This window comes from Corvus cornix, chromosome 28 (genome assembly GCF_000738735.6).
Source record: "Corvus cornix cornix isolate S_Up_H32 chromosome 28, ASM73873v5, whole genome shotgun sequence".
In the NCBI taxonomy this organism is placed as follows: Eukaryota; Metazoa; Chordata; class Aves; order Passeriformes; family Corvidae; genus Corvus; species Corvus cornix.
In genome coordinates this window covers 4,960,954-4,976,593 of record NC_046356.1, presented here as the reverse complement: position 1 = coordinate 4,976,593, position 15,640 = coordinate 4,960,954, and the positions used below count along the sequence as shown (strand labels likewise).

The 15,640-nt window shown below is 49.0% G+C and overlaps 2 long non-coding RNA genes across 11 annotated transcripts; one reads left to right on the top strand and one right to left on the bottom strand.

Annotated features, from left to right (window-relative positions):
• Nucleotides 1-1,539: 1,539 nt before the first annotated feature.
• Nucleotides 1,540-11,088, bottom strand: LOC104697358. 10 transcript variants are annotated; one of them, XR_753169.4, is made up of 5 exons: nt 10,030-10,312; nt 8,645-8,744; nt 5,792-8,390; nt 4,777-4,837; nt 1,540-4,556 (listed from the first exon to the last, which is right to left on the bottom strand). It is a non-coding gene; the product is annotated as an uncharacterized LOC104697358 (long non-coding RNA). The 10 variants fall into 10 exon arrangements; XR_002048312.3 differs by adding an exon at nt 10,577-11,088 and having other exon boundaries at nt 1,540-8,390; nt 10,030-10,123; XR_002048308.3 differs by adding an exon at nt 10,577-11,086 and having other exon boundaries at nt 1,540-8,390; nt 10,030-10,216.
• On the top strand, nt 10,335-15,215 carry LOC104697357. Its single transcript, XR_753163.3, has 3 exons — nt 10,335-10,560; nt 11,495-13,908; nt 14,458-15,215. It is a non-coding gene; the product is annotated as an uncharacterized LOC104697357 (long non-coding RNA).
• The last annotated feature ends 425 nt before the right edge of the window (nt 15,216-15,640 follow it).

Here is a 15,640-nt window from a genome sequence, read left to right as displayed (position 1 = left end):
GTGACAGGTGGGATGCCTGGGAAGGAGCCGGCTCCTCCCTCCTTGCTGGCTGCCAGGAGGCTGCAGGACACTGGGGAGGAGGATGGAGGGAACATCTGTGGCCACCGAACCACCCCATCCCTCAGGCAGGGAAGAGAGCGCCGGAGACACCTCTGCCTGCACCTCTGCCTGCTCCCTGGCTGCCCTCCCCAGCTTGTCAAAGAATGGTTTAGGTTGGAAAAGCCCTCTAAGATCATCAAGTCCAACCGTTTCCCAGCGCTGCCAGGCCACCACTAATCCATGTCCCCAAATGCCACATCCACATGACTTTTAAATCCCTCCAGGAATGGGGGCCTGCCCTGGGAAACCCTGGACAGCCTGTTGGGTGAAAAAATACTCCCAATATCCAATGTAAACCTCCTCTGTTGTGGCCTGAGGCTGTATCCTCTTGTCCTGTTGCTGGTAACCTGGGAGCAGAGCCTGACCCCACCTGGCTGCCCCCTCCTGTCAGGGAGTTGTGGAGAGCAAAAGGTCCCCCCTGAGCCTCCTTTTCTCCAGGCTGAGCCCCTTTCCCAGCTCCCTCAGCTGCTCCTGGTGCTCCAGCCCCTTCCCAGCTCCACTCCTTTGCTCTGCACATTCCCTTGCTGAACGAAGCAGCTCATGGGTAGTAATATCATAGAACACTTTGGTTTGGAAGGGATCTTACAAGGTCATCTAGTCCAAACCCCCAAGTTTTGCTCTACCAGGCTTAGACTCCTAAAAGAAACTTTACTTTTTCCCCTCATCTCTCAATTTTTTAGCTGCTACTGCAAACCTCAGGCCCAACCTCCAGCTGCCATTTAGAAAATAAACCACAAATGTAATCAAAGCAATTACTACCTCCACTTCAAACATTACATTATCAAGCCAACCAGCTCCCCATTGAAGACAATTAATCTGCACACACTCACCAAAAGAAACTGTCAGCAATTAGAAGTGGAAGCACAACTTTGTAGTTAATTGGGAATATTGCACCTCTGTTACATGTTTAATTAGTTGATGGAGTGTGTCCCTTTTCAGACATTTTTCTTTTTAAATTATACCTGAAATTCATTCCTTATCCCCCCCACTTTTTTTCCCTATGCAAAATAATAAAGCAAATAAATAAAGCATGAGTAATCTGAAACCTGATTCTGGCTCTCCCTTAGTTTGCAGCTTGTAGTGTGTACACGGGAGTTTAGAGACCTCCAAGAGATAAGAAGGAAAAGTTCTTTCTTTTCTTTCAAAGCTTCTCTTTTTTCATTAATCTGATTTTAAGACCTTGCCTGTGCATTTTCACACTTCTCCCATAAATCTCATTTTGGTCCTGTTTCCCTTGGGATTATCAGGTGAACGAACAGGAGGGCCCAGAGCTGAGCAGAGCCAGGCACACACTGCAATACATTCATTTCAACACTTATTTTACAAAGGTTCTAAATTTTATCTTTGCATAATGATGCTGCTTTGCATATCTATAGCTGCTTTCATCCCATGATCTCAGTGCATTCTGCAGACTGTTAATTAAGTCTCAAAACACCGTGGTGAAGTCAATAGCAGGGCTTTATTGGGGTGGGTTTATCTAATTTGTAGAAGAAAAGGGTAAACTGAGGCAGGGCGAGCCTGAGGAGGTGTTTACAGGCATGGGACAGCACAACAAAGCGTGTTATAGGAGCCTTGTCTTTTTAAACCCTAGAGACAGAGACACATCACACTCATCACATCTCTTGGTCCAACGACTGCACATCCCTGGGAGTGTTCACAGCCAGGCTGGATGAGGTTTGTAGTGACCTGGTCTCATGGAAGGTGTCCCTGCCCATGGCAGGGGCTGGAACAAGGTGATCTTTGAGGTTCCTCCCTTCCCAAACCTTTCTACAATTCTGTGATCCCTGGTTACCAAACAGCCCCGGTTCAGGCTCAGTGTAGCTGTACACAGCTGCACCCCAACCCAGCAGCTGTGCTTAGGGCTGCTGGTACCCAGAGCTCCTCCAGCCCATGTTCCCCCATGGTTTCATGCCAACACACTCCTCTGAGCACCACCCAGGTCTCAAACACTCTGGAGATGCTCCTGGGAGCGTTCCTTTGCTTGGGGTGGGTGTTTGCTTTTGTCATCCTTGGCGCTGCTTTCCAAACACTCTAAAATGAAAACATTTTTATACCCAGAAGGGCCTATTTTTCATCACCTCAGAGCAGCATCGACCAAGAATAACTTTGCTGAAAGCTAACAAATCCACGCGCTGGCTCAAGGCAAGAGGCAGCCTGGCGAGAAATGCCTGTTGCCATGAGCAGAAAAACATCTCAAGGCCCAGCCCTATTCTGATGAATATCACTACCACTCCATGGAAATTGCAGCATGGGTGGCACATGTGGTCCTATCTGCCAACTCCAGCGCGCCTGCTCCAGCTCCAAGAGAAAACTCTGCCAAAATCCCATCACTTCAAGCAGTAAGATCCAGCCTGGAGGAATTCAACATGCCTGGAGAATTGCTGGGGGAAACCGCAACAACAAACCTGCAGAGAACGGAGCTGGCAAAGCCAAGAACACCAACGCAGCTGCCGTCCTCCCCACTGCCCTTCAGAAAAGTCTTTCCTACATTATCAAACACCAACACCTTGTTTGGAGCATCATTGGAAGAAGCAACATCCTGATTGCAAATCAGCTTCTTCATTTTGTTATTTGCTGGAGCAAAACCATCCAAGTTACAGCTCAAGTTTGGAGAAGGGAGGAAGCTTTTGCAACAGTTGAATTGGTGGGGGAAAAGAATAAGTTTTCAGGTTGCTTGAGAACAGCTGCATGCTTTAAAGGGCAAGAATTTGTGTGGGTGAGTCTGCATTTCTCTCCATCCTTGGGCAGGAGGAATTTCAGCAACACAGGAGGACCCTGTGGGGTTGTGTTTGCGTTTGCCTCTCCTCCCATCTCCAGGTAGCAGGTACAGCTCGTCAACCATCTTCTGGAGATGGAAGCAGATGAGATAAATCACAGAAACTCTCAGAACCATGAGGTCACTGCTGGCAGCAGCACAAGCCACTCGTGCAGCAGCGATACCACTTTGTACTGTCGGCCGAAACACAAACGGTGCTGAAGTCAAAGGGAATGGATCCACCAGGCTTTGGATCAGCCTGCAAAGCACATGGAGCGCGTGGGTGCTTTCTTTTTCTGCCAGGGACAATCCAAGCAAAACTCAACCGCCTTCTTCCTTCAGCTGAAAGAAAGCATCAATGTAAGACAGAAATTCTGGCCTGAAAAGGAGCCAAGCACTGCAGAATGCTGGCCCGTGGTCCTTGCAAGGGGGATAATGAGAATTACTGACGTGCCTTTGAAAAGTGCCTTGAGATTGTGCCATCTTATGTCCTCCTAGTACACAGGGATGAAGGAAGAGCCAGACTTGGAGCAGGGCCAGTCTCCCATGCTGTCCATGAGGTTGCTGTCCTGCACTCCCTGCTGGCTGGGCATTTTGCACCATTGCAATGCAGCACCAGGACTTTTCCTCATTCTGACCCCCTCTGGCAAATGGGCAGAGCCAGGCTGCTTTGGGAGTGTGTTGGGATAGGGAACAGAGAGATGCAGCAGTGGGATGCAGCGGGGGTCCCCCCATCTCATAAAAGGCATCCTCAAAATGAAGCCTGCTAAGTTTTGTATCCCTGACAAAAGAAATACTTGCAACCCCTCTGCTCCCGACACACGGCTTTTGTGTGCAGCAAGTATTTGAGACCTCCCTTGGACAGTCTGTTCCCGACAGCCCGTGGTATCAGCTGTTGCAGGCAAAGATGCAAATCCTCTCCTATCAAGTCAAACACCTTTTTGAAAGTTTTAACATAATCTTCTCAAAGGAAAATTTCCATCTTGTCCCCTCCTTTAGAGTTGAGCTTGTGCCCTAAAGCAGGAGAACTTCACCTCAATTCCAACACTCAGAGATGCTTTTAAATCCTTGCTTTGCAGCTCTGGCCGCTCCAGTAACTCTCTATGATAAAGGGAAATCTCTCTGGATAGAACAGTTCTCCAGTGTGTGCCTGAAAGGCAGCCACATGCTCACATGCTTGACCTGCTTTTCTCACGACCTGGAAAGACCCAGGGCTGGCAAAGCCAAGGCGTGGGGACGGTCCCGCAGCACCGGCCCAGGGAGCAGCAGCCCCCGCCCCGGCACAGCTCGGCTGCAGAGAGATGATGGAGAGAGAGCCCACTGTGCCAGGGGAGGAAAAGAAAAGCAGCCAACTTTTCCCTATCTGCTCCCAGTTTTGTTCTCCTCACAGGCTGGCGCCCCTCCCCACCCATACTGCTCACAGGGATCTACCAAGTGGGTAGAGAAATGAGCATCACCCAAAGCCCAAAGGGTTTGTCCCTCTGAATGTGCCCAGGATCACTTTGCTGTGGGTTGGTGTTTCCCATGTGGACGTGCCTTCACAGCAGTGGTGTTGCTGTGCTCTGATGAGCCCAGGAACTTCTCTGTACTCTGGAATACCAGTGGTGGGACGTGTCCCCACCACACTGTGTACTGGAGAGCTGGGAAAGGGCCTGTTCCATTTGCAGAGCTCTGCGCCAGGGAAACGCCGGCTTGGACCCATCTGGAAGGAATTATCAGAGGAGCTGTTTGTTAGCTGCTTCCACACAGAGGAAGGGCTAGGATTTTACACCATTAGCCTCACCCAGAATAAAAACCAGATAGGCAAGGAGATATATTACACACAAATCTCGCAGGATTACAACTGCCCCATGGAAGGAGACCTGCCTGAGAGAGTGTTTTCGAACTGGCATGCAAGAACAAAGTAGCCTCGCCAAAATTACCTCGGAGCATGGAAAATGGAGCAGATCCTTGGCGGGATTAAACAATGGCATCAGCAAATGCCTAGTTTGAGAAAGGAGGGGGAAAGAGGAGATGAGAGCTCTGACTTAGGGACCACCCAGGAGATAAAAGATGCTTGAACTGCTGCTGAGCTCTGCAGCCTCAGCTGGTGCCTACATCAAATTTGAAGACTCAGCCTGATCTAGTTGCAAATTACTTCAATGGGATTTGAGACCCCCGGGGATTGGGATCTGGTCTCGTTCCTCCCTTCACCAAAGATGTGTTTACATGTGAGAAATCATCCCTAGGGATGACCACATAGTATTTTAATCGATTTTTAATACCTCTTGTTTACCTGTTTCCAAATTGCAGGAGTAATTTTTATGTCTTTGCTGCTACATTTTCCACAAAAGCTTTGCTAAAAAAATCAAAATTGTCTTTGAAACATCATCAGATATTGAGCATGTTTTGTTTCCTGACAACCACACGTAGAGATTCAATTTGTATACACTCCTCGGTGAATATGTCATACTGTGATTGCTCACACATTAACTGACACAGCAGAGCTGGGTGGGAGATGTTTTATCTATTCCACAAGAATTTCAGAGACTAATAAAAACACCAGTGGATCTAAAAGAGACCTTGATGTTTCGTAATGTGTAAGACAAAAGGGTTTCCTATTTAATCAGCCAAAATGTTAGATCAAAAAAGATGCCTTAGATTTTGAAATGAGTCAGTACTGAAACTCATAACTATTTTCTTCTCCCAGTTTAAAAGGATTTCAACTTGGGAAAATGAAAAAAATAACTTTGGAACAATGAATTTCTGTCTCGTGAATTGTACCAAATGGAACATTTTCTGCTGGAGTCCAAATCAAAAGCTGTGACCCTGATCCAGCAGCTCTTGCAGAAGCATCACCCCAAACACTCCTCTCCTGACAAAACTGGCTCATTTCCTCCAGAAAACACAGATAACAACCAACTTCCACAACTGCGTATAGACAGAGAGTAAACTTACACTGCTTATTATCCTGCACGTTGGGACACAACTCTCCCCTTGATCTCCATTCAAGAGAAAAGGGAAATTCCACCTTTTCAGAGGCTTTGTTATTATCTTGAGAGGTAGGGCAGCAACCAGAGAGAGCATCCAGCAAGACAAGACAGAGGAAGGGTTTCGGAGACAGGGCACAGCAGCTGACATGCATTAGGTCTGTGAAGCTGAGCTGGAGAACTCCCAGCAGCCAACCTTTCATCTGCCCATCAGCATTCCTGCACTGGGAATTGCAGAGTCAGAAATCCGATGGAAAAGAAAAACAAGAAAAGTAATTATCAAACCCCACGTTCATTTTCATGTTATAAACACGATGTTTGCCCCAACACAGATCTGTGAGCAGCAATTTTCACTGCAAGGCAATGTGAGTTAGAGCACAGTGCTGATAATGCCAAGGTTGTGGTTTGATCCCTCTGTGGGGTATTTACTTAAGAGTTAGACTCTGATCCTTGTGGCTCCCTTACAACTCAGAATATTCTGTGATTCTGAGCCAAATTTGCTCCAGTTGCACCATGTGCTGCCCATGGTGGGGAGGGCAGGTGCCTGATCCCCTGCCCTTGCTGCACCGTGCTGGCTGCACACACGTGGAGGGACAACCCCATCCCCTCCTATTTACACACCAACACCCCTACTCCTGGAATTATACACTTATCAGACCCTCCTCACCTGGGCATTACTCTCATCCCCCCTTAGACCTGCCTGAGCCTCAGTGCACACACATTTGACATATTCCTGATGCACACAAGAGTGCCCACACCCCCACCACTGTCCCCTCTTGCACTTCCTGCCATCCCTTGCACATCTGCAGTTCACAGCCTCATTTCTGCCTCTGCTGTGCTGCATTCCCTGAGAGTTCATCAGCACTAAAACCTTTCTGCTCCTTGCACTCCTCCATCTGATCTCACTTTCCACACGCACATCCCTGGTGGATGAGCAGGAGCAAACCCCAGGCGCTCTCCAGCATCTCCCTGCAAGCACAGGAACCAGGGATGCTGAGGGCTGGAGGTGGCAGGCAGGTGTGAAAAAGAGGAAAACGTGTGGTTTTGAAGGGAAGTTGAGCTGTGGGGTTAACTGGATGATGAATGGTGGCAGGTGGGTGCTTAACCATGTCCGGATCTCGTCCCTGCCCACGGCGGTGCCGGTGCGGCGGCTCTAGCACAAGGAATGCTGTTTCAAGGTTACTTAAGTGACAAACGACGTTACGTATTTAACAGGCAGTAACACCCACCCATGGCTTGCTCATCCTCCCCATTTGTTTTCCCCTTGCAGGTGCGTGGCTAAAAAACTGCTCCAGCTTTCACCTCATTATGGGGAAGGAGGGGCTGTCTCCATTCAACGAGCTGCAGAAACAGCTTCAACTCAGTAACGAAAATAACAGGAGTCAGATCCTCCACCAGCACCACCTCTGCGTGCTCCAACAAGGTTTTGGGTGCTCTGTTGATTTATGCCAGCCATGGGTCTACCTTCTGCAGCACAAAATCACTAAAGTTGGAAAAGCCTTCTGAGGTTATTGAATTAACCCAGCACCACCCGCAGGTTCACCACTAACCCATGCCCCCAAGTGCCACATCCACACCCTTTTGAACACTTGCAAGGATTGGGACTCCACCCGTTCCCCAGCCAGTCTGTTCCAGCACCTGACCACCCCTTTTGTGAAGAAATTTTCCCTAATATCCAACCTAAACCTCCCTTGGCTCAACTTGAGGCTATTTTCTCTGGTCCTGTCACTTATTACTTGAGAGAAGAAAGCGACCCCCACCTGGCTACAACCTCCTTTCAGGTAGTTGTAGAGAGCAATGAGGTCTGCCCTGAGCCTCCTTTTCTCCAGGCTATCACAAAACCGTCAGTGAAAATGTCTGTATTGAGTTCAGACATGAGATAAAACCCACAAGGGACAGTGGCAGAGCCGCTGGAAGGGAAGAGTGATGTCCCATCTGCACTGCAAACTGAAGATGAAAAGGAAAAGAAACTCAGAGGGTCTGATTCTTGCTCCAGTTTTAACTGTACATCAAGAAGACTCAATCACCTCTTTTCCTTGGTGATTCCAGGTATAAACAGCAAATTTTAGTCCTGGAGAAGTCTTTTCATACCCAGAAATGGACACTTTCATTTAGCACTGAGACAAGGAGCTGACCCAGTCTCATCCCTCACATCACCCTTCACCCAACTGCACCTTGGCTCCATGTAAAGGGAGAATCCCCCTGCTCCTCCCTCCCCGGGCACGGAGCATCCCTGGGGAGGGCAGCCCCGAGGGCTGGTCCATCTGTCCCTCCCCGTGGAGCCGTCTGGCTCCGTCAGCCGCAGTGCCCGACACACTCCACGCTCAGACCTTGGCGTGCCAGACCCCCTCGCAGGCAGCTGCACACAGGATTAGGAGTAACGTGTCCAAACCTTGTACAATTATGTGCAACTGTTTCAAATAGATGGAGCAGCAGTTACGGTCTCACATTCCTGATTTCCAGAGGACAGTTGTGTGGCCACTGTCCATTACAGCCAGGGCAAATGAAGATGGATGAAGGTGAGTTTGGATGCTCCATATGCCTCCATTTGTGTACTGCAGCGAGATCTGGAATATGGGAAACATCACAAGGAGAAAACAGTTACAATTTCTTCCTGAATCTCAGAAAATGTTGCATTTAGCTGCAGATCCAAACAACTGAGAAACCTGAGGTTTGAGTCTTGCCTGGTTCTACCTCTCCATCACTTTGCTGTGATAGATCTCAGATCATTTATCCATAATCCCCACGTGGGAAAGGAGTAATGGCATTTCCACATTGCAGGGGAACCACCAAAAAAATAAGCCATGATAAAAACATAAACCTGGGAAAGCTGTTAGGATCCTTCTCCAAGGAATGGAGCACCACCAGCAGCTTCGCCTGGTACAGGGTGGGGAGGGCCAAACATGGAGCTACCTCAGCATCTGAAATAACATTCCAGAGTCAAAAAGCAAAACAAATTCTGTGGGCATACATGAAAATTTGGCCTGAATTTCAAGGTCATGTGGTAAATTAGCAAGAAGACCCAGATGTCCTGAGCATGATCCCTTCCTACCCTATGAGGCACAGCCTCCCATAGCCATTTGTGCAATTGCCTCATTTCACAGAGTGACTTATAGATACTCTTGGAAGCAAATCCAGTCAATATATTTATTTTCCTTTTGATATACAGCTACAATAGGAAGCCATGCATGAAGTTTATTAAACCTGGCTAATTTTCTATCAGTTCTGCAAAATATCGATTCTATGCATTCAGTTATCTGGCTCAGACTCAACCTGGAAAGAGAATCATTTAAAAACAACACAAAGAAGCATCCAATTCCTCTGAAACAACACTAATCTGAGCCTCCAAAGTGTCCCCGTCCTCCTGGGCAGAGCCCTTTGATCGACTGAGCCAAAGACAACTGTGTTATTTAGGTGCCATTTGCAAGCTGGCAGATTAAACAAGGCTTCTTTTTTTTTCCCCCTAAAGGGCGGGTGGGGAAGAAGTAACAGCTTTACAGTAGCAGTAAAACATCCAAATGATTTTTTTTCCCCTCTGATAGAGCCAGATTCTTCAGGTTATACAGGCAGGAAAGCAGCACAGAAGGATCTGCCATTCTCCAGCTCCCCAGGGACACCGTGGGGGCAGAACCCCTTCGCTGCACCAAGGTTTTGGTGAGTCTGCCTCTGCTGTGAGCAGAGCTGGCCTGTGCAGGGGTGCAGGGCAGGATCCTGACACACAGGGAAAGCAGGGAGGAGGTACCTCAGGGATGCATCAGCAGCGTCCAAGCCTCACAGGTGTGTGAGCATCCTCCTCAGGAGAGTACCTTGCACTGTCTGTCCTGGCCAGACAACACCTCTGAAACCAGATTTTGCAGATGTCTGGTTCTGGAGAGCACAAGTCCTGTCCAGCAGGCAAGTCTCAGCCTAAATCCCTGTCTCTCCACCTTTCTCAGAGAATTTAAAATCCCAGAATGGTTTGGTTTGGAAGGGACCTTAAAAAGCATCTAGTTCCAAGCCCCTGCCCTGTGCAGGGAAATTTTACATTTGCATAATACAATTAGAGACAGGGAGTTTTCCACCTTTAATTCTTTGAGCTTAACTGATCTTCTGCAGAAACAAACTGTTATTGTGCCCAAATTATGATGGAAACCAGCAATAAATATAAAGATGCTATCTAAGCCAATATGGCACTGTGTTTTACCACATCAATCTCGGGGAGCCTACCCTCGGATCCACACGTCAGGCCGGCTTTCAGCGACTTCCTTTGGTTCAAACTTAACCTGCTGCTTCCCCTGTGCCGTAGGCTGCTCGGGACCAGCTGCGAAGCGCGGTTGTACAAGACAGAACATATGCACGAATAAACAAATTAAGGCGATCTCCAAAACAACAGGCCCCTGGCTTCCTGGAAGAGCTGCAAGAGAAACTTAATCAAGAGCAGCGGGTGCAGCGGTGACGGGGAGGGGACGGCCCCGTGCTGAGGCCGGCGATGCTCGCGGAGCGCGGCGGCTGCGGGAGGAGCGCACGGAGCCTCCGCCCCGCCGGCCCCGGGGCAGCTCCGGAGCGCCCGGCGCAGAGCAGGGAGCTGATCGCGGGAGGAAAACAAGGAGCTGAGCGCGGCCTCTGCTCTGGCGGGTGAGGGCTCAGCTGGGGAGGCCAGGATGGCTCCATGGCCTCGGTGAGCTTCCCCGCTCCCTCCCCAGGGGCTCATTAACAGGATGAACTTGCAGCAGTGAAATCGGCTGAATTCCAAGGCAGGTAAATCTCTGCTCACCTGTGCGCAAGTGCTCCGGCGTCGGTTCAAGCCTCCTGGCACCACATCTCGGGTCTTTACAGGAGGGAGTGATGTGGGAAAAGGAGACAGCAGAAGCCTTTCCCTTCCCAGCTGCAGGCAGGTCCCTCTCCAGCTTCACCCTGGAGCTGAGGAACCTTCCCTGCTGAAAACCTCTGCCTCGACCCTACAGTCCCAGCCACAATGCAGTTGCTCACAACAATTCCTCTTGGGAGCTCATGACCAGCAGAATTAAATCAAAACAAATTTTATTGCAAAGTGTGATCATTTAGCATTGAAGAAAATCTGTGTTTTTAAAACCCTGTATGCATGGACCTGCTGTTTGTTCCCCTCTAGCCTCACATTGTTATGACCAGCTGGATCTCCCTGACTTTCCTTTTAACCCGGAAGAGCAAGACAGTCAGCATGAGCTCCCTCAGCAATCCTGGAAGCCCTCTGAGATACCAGAGTTTCCCACGCCGGTCCTTGCAGCCTGACTCCTCTCTCAGCATGCTAGACTCATCTCCCTTTGTCATAGAAAGCTGCTGGAGAGACAACTGGGAGCCCCAGCCCCTCCTTACCCCAGGCCCCAGTCTCAGAGCAGAGTCTGGCGCTGAAGTCTAACACAAATCCCCTGGTGTGATAACAGGCAGTCAGGGCATCTGACAGCTAACAGAGAAGTATTTAAAATAACTGGCTGATTTAAGACAAGTGTCTCCTTAATCCTAAGCAGTTAGAGGTTGTTTTATGCCCTGGATGACAAAGGTTTGTATAGCTAGTTTATCATATGTTTAAAGCTGCCTTAATGTAACAGCAGAGGATCTGCTATTCATCTCAGGCAAAGCCGGGGGAAAGCAGGACTCACACTTCTGTGGGAAGAAATAAGGAACATATAACAACCAAGAGCTTCTTATTTCACAGCCTAAAATCCACCAGAAGCACATGAGAAGAAAACAGTGTCATCATGACTGTGAAGCTCTTGGAAGTTCATTGCTCTGTCCTCTTTGTAGTTCACTCTCCAGCTGGAAATCTCCATATCTGGGATGGAAACGTGGAGAAACCTGACTCTGCAGGACCAGCAGCAGTGGGATCACTGCAGGAGGGAAAAGAAAAAGAGGGTACCTAAGGGCTGTACTGGCACTGGTCGCACCTGAGCTGGGTGAGACGTCAGGGTCCTCTCCACAACTACCAGGAAAGAGCTGCACATGCAGAGAGTTCCCTTCACAAGATGGAACTGGCACATCACCGTGCCAAGCTGAGATCTAGGTTGGATTTTGGCTCTTGCTGCATGGCCCCATCTCCCTCCCTGAATCCAGCAATTTTCAAATCTGGGCTTTTGCTCAGGTCTCATCGCTCACCAAGGGGGGGGATTGCAGGAGTTAAACTCCTTGTTGCAAAGCAGAGATTCCATTTCCCTCTAGTCTTAAGCAGCTTCAATCCATCTTTCTGCATTACAGAGCCCTTGCTGATTGTTCTGCTGTAGTGAGTAATAACAACTTGTACTTTGCAGATTCCCCCAGGGACCCACGTTCCTGGCTCTGCCGAACCACTGGCTCCACAGGGCAGGCACACAGCTGCCCAAGCACCCCCAGAGAGGGATGGAGCTGCAGGAACAACGCACAAAGAATTTGGGTGGGAAGGCGTCAAGAGTGAAGGGCACCAGAGTGTGGCTGACGGCTGTGGGGAAATTGGAGTGCCCAGTCCTGTGAGGTGTGAACATCACAGGATGGGGGACACAGAGAGAATAGGGGGGATATTAGGAGTGTTTTCCGTCCCAAAAGCTGCACAGACAGGTTAACTCCAAGGGGATCCATTACCAGAGTTACCAGTTCATTTTTACCACAACACCTGGATTGATGAAGTAAGTATCAATCTCTACACATTTTTTTACATGCAGATAGTTAAAAAGAGAAAAAAACCTGATGAACAGAGATGGCTTTGCTTTATGTCCAAGCTTTGCAAGGCATTTTGCCAAAACTAGAAAAGATATTATTTCCAGCACCAATATTTAATAAAGATGTTTTCTTCTATTTCAAGGCCAACAGCTGGAACTGGAATCCATTTCCAGATATGGGCACTAACTTGCAATGGCCCAGATTTGCTCCGCTGCCTTTTTTAATTGTGGGCATTAGCAGATTATGTGTACTTTTGTAGCAGGTCCATAAAACACTGCTTTGTAATCTCCTGTACGCATTAGGGTCCAGATTATCATGCTTGTAGTTGATAATAACAGAGAAGAGATTGCCTGGACCCCTGGGAAATCCAGGAGAGGCACCTGGTAGAGCCAGGAGCACACAGTACCGGGATACATGCAGGGGATGGTGCACCCACAAACCTGCTGCCCACCCCTCACCTGTGGTGGCAAACACTGAGGCACAAACAGCTCCATTTCTCTTCTCCCCAGCTCACATTTTGGGTGGGGGCTCTGACTGTTACAGCTCCCTATTCTGTAAAGACATGGGTTATCCTTCTCTTTCATCCTAGATGAAAGGAGGTGGTTACATGCACCAGTTTCTAAATCAGCTCATAGCAAAAAAAAAAATCATTAAGAAGGTGCAGGTCTGCCTTCCAGCCCGCTTGCTGCCGAGCTGGGGACTTGCTCAGTCAGCAGCAGGGAGGAAACGTGTCCCACATATCTTCTAAGAGCAACTGGGAGCACTGGAAGCACAAAGTTTTCAGTGGAAGGTCACTAGATGGCCCCAGATCTTCCTCTGCAGCAATCCCCAGTATTCCAGCTCTGGGGAGCCTCGACCACTCATCCTACAGCCTGACCCCAAAGGAGCAGCAAGTCCCGGTAAGAGGGGCACCGAGTGAGAACCAGGGATACTTGCCAAGATATCTTGAGCAAAGCACTTACCCCCAGATGGCTTTTTCTGCTCCTGGCCTTTGGCTGCCGAGAGTGGGAGAGCCTGGTGTGTGTCTGGGCAATGCCAGGGCCTGTGAGGCACTGACCTCATACAGATAAAGGACCAGAAGTCTGATTATGTACAAACTCACATCATCCCACTGCCAGGCTGCTGCAAAACCCTCAGAGGGGAAAAAGCCATCTACACTTATTCCTCAAGTTAAATCACTGCTGGATCTGGGGCCTGCAGTGCTGTTTTGTTGGAGCTGTAATGATGTCCACACAGGTCAGGCTCCTCTGCATCTCTGTTTCAGTTTCAGCTGTTTGGGCAGGACCAGAACTGGATTCCGTGAGCAGTTACATGGGTCTAAATCACCACTAAATTCCTCTGGATTGAGCAGATGCTTCTGTGGAGAACAAGCCAAAGGAAGAGCTGGTTTTATACCCCAGCTCCTGCACGAAGTGATGGCCCCAAAGAAGAGGCACAAAGGTACATGGGGACTTTGGGAGTGCTGGGGTAAGTGATCAGTTAATAGAGGCAAATGATCTTTTCCTTTCTCCTGGCTCGGCTCTTTGTTCAAGTGGTGAAATGGGACCCGTTCCCTGTAATTGCTCTGCTCTTGCACACAACTGCTGTCTCCCACGTGTGGCTTGTTGACATTTAAATAAATTGCAATTATTCCGACAAAGTAGATTGCAGGGACTCCAGAGAAAATGGGTCAAAAATACGTCCAGGAGCATCTGCAATGTATTTAACACATGGTTATAACAGGGCAGGATGAGGAGGAGAGTAAGTGCTGACAATAATGGACGCAGCATGGCGCTGGAGACAGCCCGGCACAGCCCCACACCATGGTGGGATCCTTGGCTCAAGCTCACCCAGCAGGAGCCAAAGCCTCCCAGCCCAGGGATGGAGGAGACAGCAGTGGTGCAAATGGAAAACCCAGAGGGGACGAGAGCAAACAGGGCACCACTTGGACTCTGCGAGTGAAGACCATCTTGGCCAAAGTCTTCAGCTCTCCTCTCCTTCCTTCTGCAGGAGCATTCAGGGATTCCAGAGGAGGCTGAAGGCTCTGATTTCCCATCTTGCACTGCCTGTGGCTAGGAGATGGGTGCCCTGCTGTCCATCCAGACTCCAGCTTTTCCTCTTTCCTCACTGCCTGGAGCCTTCTCTGTGCCCCATTCCCCTCTTCCTTGCCCTCCAATCTCTTGGAGAGGATTTGTCCTTTTGCCCACATCAATCTGGGTTCCTGAGATCCAGGCTGGAGACTGCACACACTGGATTTCTCCTTCCATCTGAGGGGTTTCATAAGCAATCCAGGATGGCTGCTCCCTGCTGCCTTGCCAGGTGTAGGATATAAGAGGTGGTGCTGGAGCAGCCAGGGGATAACAGGTTCCTTGATCCCACATCTGTCACAGCTCACACAGACACACAGCTCCTTGTCCAGCCCCACAAACAGACCTGCCCCTCGCATAGGTCACTGGCAGTACAGAAAGCTTTGATCTGAGGCAGAAATAGAGCACTGAGTGCAAGTAAAGAGGCAAAGATTTTCGAGAACACTATAGAAGGGTAGATGCCATCACAAGAAGCACAAGAACAACGCAGAAATGCACCTTCAAAAAGATCTCCCAGTGTACCCCCACAGTCTTCCTTATCTCCCATTCTACTGGAAATCCTTTGCCTTCTCCCCACACCACAAACCTTTTCCTTGGTTTGTTTCCCAGTACATCAAAATGTCTCCCTGCAAGTGTAAAACTCTTTAGATGAGGGGAAAATAAAATCGATTTGAAATCACAGCTGCTGGGAGTCTCTGGCGCACACACACACTGTCTGCTGACATTTTCTGTAGCTCTTTTCCCAGTGAAATCTGTCTCAAGCAGAGCCCAAGGGGGCTAGTAACAAATCAGTTGCCTGGTACACAAGTGATTTTTTTAACTACAGGTCCAACACAACTGCACTGGAAACCACAGGTTTAGTCTCACTTGGATCATTAAACAAAAAGGGCTGTTTGTTAGAAGGTACAGATTTTTAGGGATCTGTGGTTCTGAACCAACCTGGGTTCATTGCATATTCAATCCTGGTTTGTTCTGACAAGCAGTAGAGCTACTGCATTCCCATCAGACTGGCATTCCTCTGGGCACTGAGCAGTCACCATCTGAGTTGGGAATTGCCTAAAAGATGGGAGCTTCTGCTGTCAAACACTCTGTGAGGGAGGGACACC